We start from the raw sequence: 9,539 nt of genomic DNA, 5'->3' as shown, positions 1-9,539 counted from the left end.
CTTAATGTAATACATGTGTTTATGCTAAAAAGGTGAAATGTAATAATTTAATGTTGATATTAGACAAATGTCAACTAAACATTCGGATTTGTAAAGTCTTGACAGGTGTGAGCTGACCAGGGTTAAGCTGTGCGTAAAAGAGCGAAAACGTGTGTCTTTCAAAATAAAACTCCGGCGGGCTTTACAAGGAGGCGGGTAACAATTAAACCCAGTGAATAGTGTTTCGGGTTGGAGTTTTTTTTCCAAGTAGAATTTTGACTACAAACTCTCATACTCGTTCTGCTTCTTCGCGTCGTTCAGATGAAATCTCCGCGCTTCTATTGCGAAGAGGTTTTTCCTGCCTCAGCATCCTCCACACTTCTAGCTGGACTCCACCGCTGCTCTGGACAGGTTGGCTCTGTGCGTTGGCAGTCACTTCCACTCATCTGTTTCCTGTGTTGCTGGACACAGACGAGCACCTGGAAGCTCGGAGACACAACGGAACCGGTAAGGACGTCCGCGTTTGGACCGCTGGCTTGAAAATCGCCAGAACGATGGTTTTGTTGAAAGTTTGCATCTGCCTGAAGTCATTCAGCCAGTGGTTTGTTAGGGTTGTACTTTCTGTCTGACAGAAGTAAACGTGCTCCTGTAAAGTTCTGTTTTTCTCCGATGAGAGATTTTTTTTTTTTGCGCCTGCGGTCTGGAGAGAGCCGAACTTTTGGCGGTCGTGCGTAATTGCGCATCAGTCTCGTGTGTAACTATCATTTCTGTTTTCAAGCAAGATGTTTTAAGTTATAAAAACTTGGTAGGCAATATTTAAATATAAACCGACTATAACTTACTTAAAATGATCATTTTCTTTCTTTTTTTTTTTAGCCTGGGTTTTTTTCTCAATCATAGCTTTATGTAGGATTTTTTACAAACTGGCGTGAAAGTTGGATTTGTTCGTCCAGAGTGCAGTTTTCTCCTAATCTGTCACATATATAGAATATCAATGTTTTTATTTTATTTTTTTATTTTAATAAATTCTGAGTAAACTGTTGGTTTCAAACATTCAAAATCTAATCCTTCAAAATAAGATTTTTCATTTTATTTTATGCTGTAATGTATAGTTGTCCAGCCAGTTTAAACATAAACATCCATCTGTAGAGTTTTATTTTAGATTCTGAAATGCTGTTCATATCTGAGAGGAACTATTTTTTAAGATACAGATACACCTTTTTTCTTTTATTTTTTTATTTACAAATAAATTGTAGGAAAATTAAAAAAATGAATTTAGCTTTTCCTTTAGGCATGAAAAGTCTTTTCAGAAGTGGCTTATGTTGCTTCATGAACCAGGCTGTTAAATTCATTAAGTTGTTATAATAGAAAAACACAGAGGTTTTTATTGCACTTCTTTGTGTTTTACTGAGGTCTTTTTCCTTCTTGGTGAATGCCTGATTGTAGCATTTGAGAGTTGTGCATTTAGTTTGATTACATTTACAAAGTGAGTAATATTCCACACTGGACGTGTTTTTTTTTCCTGTTTGTTTAATTAAAGGCAGGCAAAACCAGCTTAATTAAATCTTAATGTTGACTGAGATGCTTAAAAGAATAATCTATAAAATGTTTTGTTTCAGCTGACAAATGCACACACAAAGTCATACATTTTACTTGCTAATGTTGCTTCAAAAAGATGTAATATTTATTTTTTTCTCACAGAAAAAAATCATTTTATCATAAATTTTAACTTAACAGAGTGCTCATTTAAACTTTTGTTAGTTAATACAGAAATGCTGCATAATGTAAGAAAAAAAAGATAAATTTGTTTTTGTTTTCCTTTAAGTAGAAAGTGAGTATCTGACATCTCTAAAACATTTTTGAGATGAAATTTATAAAAATCTCAGATTAAGTTCATAGTTCAGTTATCCTTTCCCGTCATCCGTATCCTCTGTCAGGGTAAAACACTGGAACTGCATGCATATTTCATCATCTCACCTGCCGTGTGTTTGAGGTGCCCTAACATTACATAATAGCCCAAATTCAACCTCCTGTGTGCCTGTGGATGGTCCCAGCAGGACGGACTCGGTGTAAAACGTAGGTTTTGATCTGTCAAATGTGAATGTTTTGGAACTATCACTTGGCCCTTTACACTCTGCTAACAAGTTTATGTCCTGTGGAGTTCTTGCATTTTTCTGAGTATTGTTTAAGATATATTTTTTGTCAGCAGAGTTCTAGATTTATAACAAATAGTCTGTCACTGATTGTTTTCAGTTGCAGCACTTGCTGCTTTCCCTCCAAAAGACAGAAAAAGAGAGAGACAAAGAAAACCTCTTTAAGTGGCGTTATGATTTCTTGCTCCACTCATCATTGAGGACACTTGCTCATTTCACACTCATCTAACAGCAAGCATTAATTCTAGATGTTCTTCAACTGCGGCTGCACAAAACAGTGTGTCCTTTTTCTGACTTGAAAACCTTTCACACTTGTGAGAAATTGTTGAACATCTCACATGAAAAAGTTGTTTGCATAGAGTATTCTTGCTTGATGAGTAAAAAAAAAGAAATTAATTTTGTCAGTTTTTTTCCCTTTAAGCTCATTCTCATATAGCTGCATTCACCTCGTCTTTCTCTGATTCTGCACATCTGCCGTTTTGGCGTCCTCTGGCTGTTTGGTTTTGACCTTCTTTCTATCTCGTCCTTGCTGATATGCTATTAGGACCTGCTGGGCAAAACTGACCGGTCCGTTCGCACTCTCAACCTCGCAGTGGGTGGGTGGGTGCTGCAACCCGCCAAACTGCACACGATTTCTTATCAGCTCTACCGATTTAGTCATTTTTCTTCTTCATGGTGTTTGTTACGGCTGATTTCATCAGGCGTTCGGAGCAGCACAGTGACCTTCAGCAAAAAACTTTTCCAAAACTGTGACACAGTCACAGAGTTTTAAGCTACTTACTGGAACAAAAAGCTAATTCCTTGATATCTGAAGGAAGCAGGCCATAGAAGTCTTTTATGTGAAAGGGATGCTGGGATTTCACATTTACATATACGACAAATATAAAATCATTTACATAAAAAAAAAGTATTTTGTAGGTGCTAATAACAACCTAAAAATTGCAGAAATAATGTTACAGTTTGCATGAAAACCTGCATGATTGCGTGATGGATAGTAGATGTGTTGGGTTTGGACTCATAGAGAAGCTGAAAATCGCAGAGGGGCCTCTCTGCAGGTGGCATTGTTGTTTTTCCACAGGAGTGAACATGTAGGAGAAGCGTGAGTCCTCTGCTGCCCTCACGGGTCTGAGTCCAGTTTAGGGCCGGAGGTGACAGAGACGAGTTGGGGTTAAACTTGCCAGGGATCAGAGATCCTGACAGCTGCACAGAGCCTTGCTTCCGGTACGAGTCCTTTTACTCCACCCCCTGCCTGGCTGACTGGCGTGCCTGCCTGGGCGGGCATGCTTTGCTCAAGGACAGACTTATTTGGCCCCTTTTAACATTAAATCCATATATTTGATGCCAGACTGTTTTTGCCATTGTTAGAAAGTCTAGCAGAGCTAGTTTTCTGATACCCATTTTTAGTTAGACTTCCTGCATTTGGATTGGTAAAAAGGGTCTGAAATCAAAGATATGAATAAAATGCTAAAAAGAGCTGCCATAGATTTAGCAGGAATTTCTCAAGGGGCTGCAAAGGAGTAACACTGGCTCCAGGGAAGAGGTTTCACCTCCTCATCCCAACCGCTCCTCTAATTCCCATGACTCAACTGGAACGACAAGGGTGGATAGAGGTTAGAGTGCAAGGTTTTTCCACTTGCACCAACAGGAGAACACAGATTTTTTGTTGATTTTGATCTGATTTGTTATGAAATCATTGCCCTGGTTAATAGAAGGTAGCAGAGCTCATTGCCGTTCACCAGAATGCTCATTCGCTGGTGCGATGACTCACGCTCACAGTGGCTCCAGTGTGTGTTGGCTAACGCAAACACACGCACGCACACAGAGGTGCGTTTATGCTGCTGGTGAATGACGGCCCTCTTGGGCTGAACACTGACTCAGTGTTTTTAACCAGGTACACCTCAAACACAACAACACAAACTAAATGGGCTTTTTGTATGGGTGCAGCTGAACTCCTGATGAAGGGCAGCTATGGAGCCTTTGGATCAAAAACAGGCTATTTATGAATATTCAGATTTGGATGTGCCTGGTATTTATTTGTTTGTGCAGGTATGGTTTCACGGATCACTGCTTTTTTTTAGAAGAAACACCCGGCTTCACATAGCATTGGTTGCACACTCACACCTGTGGCTGGCAGAACAATCCCAGTCTTTCAGTGCATATCTGTTGGTCTTGTGTGGGTAACAAGCATGCAGGCGTTTGACAGTCATCAGTACCAACAGAAGTGAGTGTTACTCATGTTGTCTTCTGTGAGCTGAGATCATTTCTGAGTCAGGTGATCTGTTTTCTTAGCGTGTTTTTGTTTTTTCGTCTGTGTTTTTGCAATAATTCTTTCAAAGAATCACATTATTTTCTACTTTTTCAACTGTTTTTCTGGACACTTTAGTAACACTATACAGTATACAGCCCCACAAGGCAGTTTTTCTTTAAAAAAAAGGAAGTCTGTTACTAGCATCAATTTGTTTTATTATTTTTCTCTGAACAAAGGTTTTGCATTACTTTGCTCGTTTTAGTTTTGAAATTAATTTTTTATGAAATCTAAGATTCAAGTTAGAGTTTCTGGATGTTTTAAATATTTTGTAGCCATACATCTTTTGATCTATTTTCTTCCCAGTGGCCTTTTAATCATGAATATGCCAATTTTAGTCAAAAGTCAAAAATATGTGTCGTTTTCTAGGACTAAGTTTCTGCAAAACGGCAGGAGTTCATTGGTTGTAGATCCTGCAAGCTTTTTTCAACTGCATTTTTTTCATCCGCTATAAAGCAATGCAATTGTATTCTTACTTTTCTTTAAATATGTCCTCCATTATGAGAAAAATGCTTCAAAAACATGTTAAAAACCAAAAACACACATTTCATCTGAGTTGGTCAACTTGCTTGAAGTAGAAAAAAAACACATCTCTTTATTCATATTACTGCACTTTTTCCTCAAAGTCTAAATATGTTTGATTTTGAGCTTTTGAAGAAGTAAAAAGGCAGAATTCTTAACATTTCTGTGTCACAGATATTTTTTTCATCTCATTTAGGTATTAGTTGATATGACAGGAATATTGGACATTTACAAAAAAAGTCTCTGGAAATGCACCAGAGTTAGCCCAAAGGCTGCTTTCCACCTGTAGTCCCTGGACAGGTGGCAAATCTTTCTTCGTTAAAATAAAGTAAAAATTGACAAAAATAAACCATAAATGAGAATTAGGAGTATAAGTAGAATTAGAAGTGGACATATGCCTTTTTAAAAAAATTATGAAGAAGTTTCATAGTTTTGGCTTAAGGAGGATGAGGGATTTTCATTTTCTTTTAAAAGCTGCTCTCGTTTTCTGCTTCTGCTTAGATGCACAAACATCTCTGAGTCGTATACTTTCAAGGTGATTTTGTTTTCTCTGGACTTTTATATATGAAATCCATGTTGCCGGGGACAACAGACGCCTGTTCAGACAAAGTAAATAATCACATCTCTGTTAACCTGCAACGCTCTCTCTAATGACTGTGTGGTCACAAAACTGTGATCTCTTGATCTTTCTTCTGTCTCTAGCTCTTTGTCTGCTTCCAGCCGTTTCAGCCGTTATAGCCTGCAGGAGGTGGAAGCAAGCCTTCCTTCACCTCGCCAATACTCCCATCTCCCCGTGTCATTGATCCCAGTGGAAAAACATTTAATCCATGCCGATCACAGTAACCTTCTCTGTCTGGAGGACGGAGAGACACCCTGGTTTAGTGTGTCTTGTATTGAAACCATGTTGTCTGCAAAGACAGGAGACTCAGGTCCTCTCAGGCTGTCTGCTGGAACAGTGATGCCACCACTGACGCATCGGCTGACACACAGCTGCACCCTTTCACCCACGTCTGCTGGCTCCTCTCAGGCTTAAGCAAGTGAATTGCCGCTTTGATTAAAAGTCAGATTATCCAGCCAGTTTAGCTCGTGCTGGTTTGCGGCGCCTTCCGTCCGTGAAACCCGGGTTCGACTCCAGGCTGCTCCCTGTTCCCTTCTCTACCTCTGCCGGTTCCAAGCCCGGTTAGAGAAGGTTGCGTCAGGAAGGGCATCCGGCGTAAAACATTGCCAAATTTACCATGCGACTTGTTTGCTGTGGCGACCCCTGATGGGAGAAGCCGAAAGTGGAAGAAGATTAAAAGTCAGATTATCACCCTCTACTATATGTGGGCTAAGCAGCTTTGGAAAGTGAGATAGTTTATATGTTTTAAGTCTTTCACAGTCTTTAGTGTGAATCATCCTGTACTTTCCTTTTCTGTGGAACCTTCCTCTGTCTCTTCATCTGAAGCAGCGGTGCTTTCGGCTTTTCTGGCGCATGAGTGTGTGGGGGTGATGTGCGTCTGCACTCTGCTTGAGGCCTCTTATCATCTGTGTCAAACTGGTGGGCTGAGAGTGGATGAGGAAAGCAAGGCCAACTCTCAACTCTTCAAGTTCCAGCATTAACTCCACTTCCTCCCGTTGAAAATCCCTCTCAGACCCTCAGCCCACAGCTGTCGCACGCATCCACTCTCTGATCCACCCCATCTATTCTGCTAACTGGACCGATTCACCATGTCTTTCTTCATTTATTACCTGCTTGGCGACTCACTGACTTAAAGGTACTTTTGCCACATCCTCTCCTGACCTGCTAAGTCGGAAGAGGTTGCCAGTTCTTCCTCTTTTTATCAGAAAAGAATAGACTTTTGTTGCTTTCATTAAGCTGATCTTCTCCGAAAGCTTTTAGAGCGGCAGAGGCAGTAAATGCTGACCCCCCCCCCCTCCTCATTTATTGCATTAGTCATCACCTTGACTGTGTCTCCCCCTGCCCAATTCTGGCCATCACAAAGTCATGTCAGCCTGACAGACCTTATAATTGGACCATATATTTTTTCACCCCCAGTACAAAGAAGGGACATCTTTCAGAGCACCGACCGCTCTTAGGAGCATTTTTGCTGACAGGACAGGAGCAGCTGCTGTCAGAGACGGGCCACGGGGAAAGAAAAGTAGAGAAGAGGGCTTGCAAGGGCTCTTACAGGAACAGCTAGAGGGTGAAAAAAGTTTTGATTTCATTTATTAAAGACAAAACTCCAAATATCTCAGTTAATAATGTATCCGCAGTGGTAGATGAATATTGATTTTAAACTTTACAAAGTTTGTCGTTTGTCTTCAAGACTTTAAAAGGCATTACAGCCGACACGTGAACGTTTGTTGCAGCCACAGTCATACATTAATGACCATCTGCTGCTTTCTTGGCTTTTTTTTGTTGTTTTTATATTGGCTTGTGCAGATACTGCCATTTTTATTTACACATCCAACCCTCTGAATCCCTTCTGAGGTCATGGGGTGGCTGGAGCTAACCCAGCTACTGTTTGGGTGAAGGCAGGGTTCAGCCTGAGCAGGTCTGTCACCTATAGGTGGGCATGTGAGTGTGTGGCTCTGTGAGATACTAATTAACCTGTGAAGCACGTTTTTGGACTGTGGGATGAAGTTGTAGTGCTCGGAGAAAACCCACACATGTACGGGGGGAACATGGAAACTCCTCACATAGACCTCCCAGCCAGGATTTGAACCAGCTGCTTGCTGTGACGCGAGAGTGTGAACCACTACACCACCATGCAGCCCTCTTATTATCCAATCATGTGCTGATCCCAGTGTTTTGTCAGAATTGTGTTGCATACCTGAAGTCCTATGAAAAAGTTATTAGAGAAGTTTTATTTATAAAGAAATTACGTTTATGTTAGATGACTAACATTGGTATTTAGGACTGTCTAAAGTCAATACAAACATATTAACAACCATTAAAAAGCAAAGTAAATAAAAAAACAAAAAAAATTACATTTTGATATAAAAAGAAATCCTGAAACTAACAATGTAGTTCCAAAAAAACAAAAGTGATTTCCAGAAATCAAAATGAAATGTTCAAAAATGACATAAGATAAAAAACTGGAAAAGGTTGGTAGTGTGGGACATCACGGATCCTCTGGAAGTGTTTTGGCATACATGTCGTCAGACAGACAATATTTCTTTAAGATTTTGGCCACAGCCACAGAAAAAGTTAGAAAATTGATCAATTGAGTCTTTATAATAGTTTGGGGTGAACTTGGAACTCAAAAATCATCATCTATTCATTGATGTCCCATATTGTTTCCGGTTTCCTATATTGTATTGTTTCATTTTTTAACGTTTCATTTTCATTTTTGGAAATTACTTTTGTTTCCCGAATTTTTTTGTTTTAATGTTTTAGTTTCTGTAACTTTGTTTTGATTTCTAAAATGCAATATTGTTTTGTTAATATTTGATTTACCTTTTTAATTGTTGTTGTGAATGTTTTAATTTGCACTTCCGGGCCACCGTAGTTTACTTTCCAGAGATAACAGAGTTTTAATCATGTTGTTCATATCTGGTTTTTGTATTTTTTGAACTTTTTTGTTTTCTAGAGAGTGCAACACCCAGGTTTTTTTCTTTTCTTTTGAACTAAAATACCTTTTTGAACACTTCAGTGCAAGTTTTCTTCTTTCAGTTTGGTGGTTGACCTGCTGAGATACGCTGTCTGCTGTTCTTAATTTTCCCTCTTGAGTGAAAAGTGTTTTACAGTGATGCCCCAGTGATTTTTATTTCAGGCAAAAAGACAGGAGCAAAATAAAGCCCCCCTCTTTGGGTATTTAGGGAATCGATAGTTCGAAAGTGGAGACTAAAGAAAACACCACGGGGTCACTTGAAGTGTTGATGTAATCCTAGGGAAAAGGCACAGGGGAGAGCATCTGAACATGGAAGGCCTCTCATTTTGACCCAAAAGTCAAAGTCAAGTCAGGTAAACGCTCTGTCTCCCAAAGTTGCTAACAGTAGGTTTATAAAAGGGTCCAAACACAGAATCAAAGCTGAACAGAAGTAAAAATCTACATGTTGGTTGTTAAATTAGAATTTCCTAAATCTGTTGACATCTGATCTATTACATTTTCAGGGTTCCAGATGTACTGATTTATTGTCAAATGTGCACTATATTTTATCATACAGCACAGATGAAACTCCTGTACTCTCAGACAGCGGTGAAAACATGCAGAAAAATAAATAACAATAAAAAGATTGAACAACAAAATACAAAATATCAGTAAAAAATAGCTAAATATAATTATAATATTCACGGCTATGATTGCCATTATCAACAATATCTACTATTTATTAAAAAAAAAATTAAATTTATTGAAGATATAAATCAGAAACCAAAGCAGCACAACGCAAAAAAACAAGGCCAGTTGCAAATAAACTACATTTGTCAAAGTTAAGTTCTTGGTTTTGCAGTTTGGTAACTGTTTTTATTATGTTTTTGGTATATTTGTTTTTCCCATGCAAAGCATGAGCTCTAGGTTTGTGTTTTGGCTTCTTCTCTTTATAACTCGGTGAAACACCAGGAACTGTGAGCCAATCTCTGCACCACACGTGGTGTG

General features: G+C 39.1%; 1 protein-coding gene across 2 annotated transcripts in view; it reads left to right on the top strand.

Annotated features, from left to right (window-relative positions):
* Positions 1 to 240: 240 nt before the first annotated feature.
* znf385c (zinc finger protein 385C) overlaps positions 241 to 9,539 on the top strand; it is a 123,775-nt gene continuing 114,476 nt past the window's right edge. The window contains exon 1 of one of the 2 annotated variants that reach the window (XM_011477945.2): positions 241 to 486. The gene's annotated coding sequence lies outside the window, so the exon portion shown is untranslated. The remainder of the gene's footprint in view (positions 487 to 9,539) is intronic. The other variant, XM_011477944.3, reaches the window with a different exon arrangement.

Source organism: Oryzias latipes, chromosome 8 (genome assembly GCF_002234675.1).
Source record: "Oryzias latipes chromosome 8, ASM223467v1".
Classification (NCBI taxonomy): Eukaryota; Metazoa; Chordata; class Actinopteri; order Beloniformes; family Adrianichthyidae; genus Oryzias; species Oryzias latipes.
This window is presented reverse-complemented; position numbering and strand designations above follow the sequence as displayed.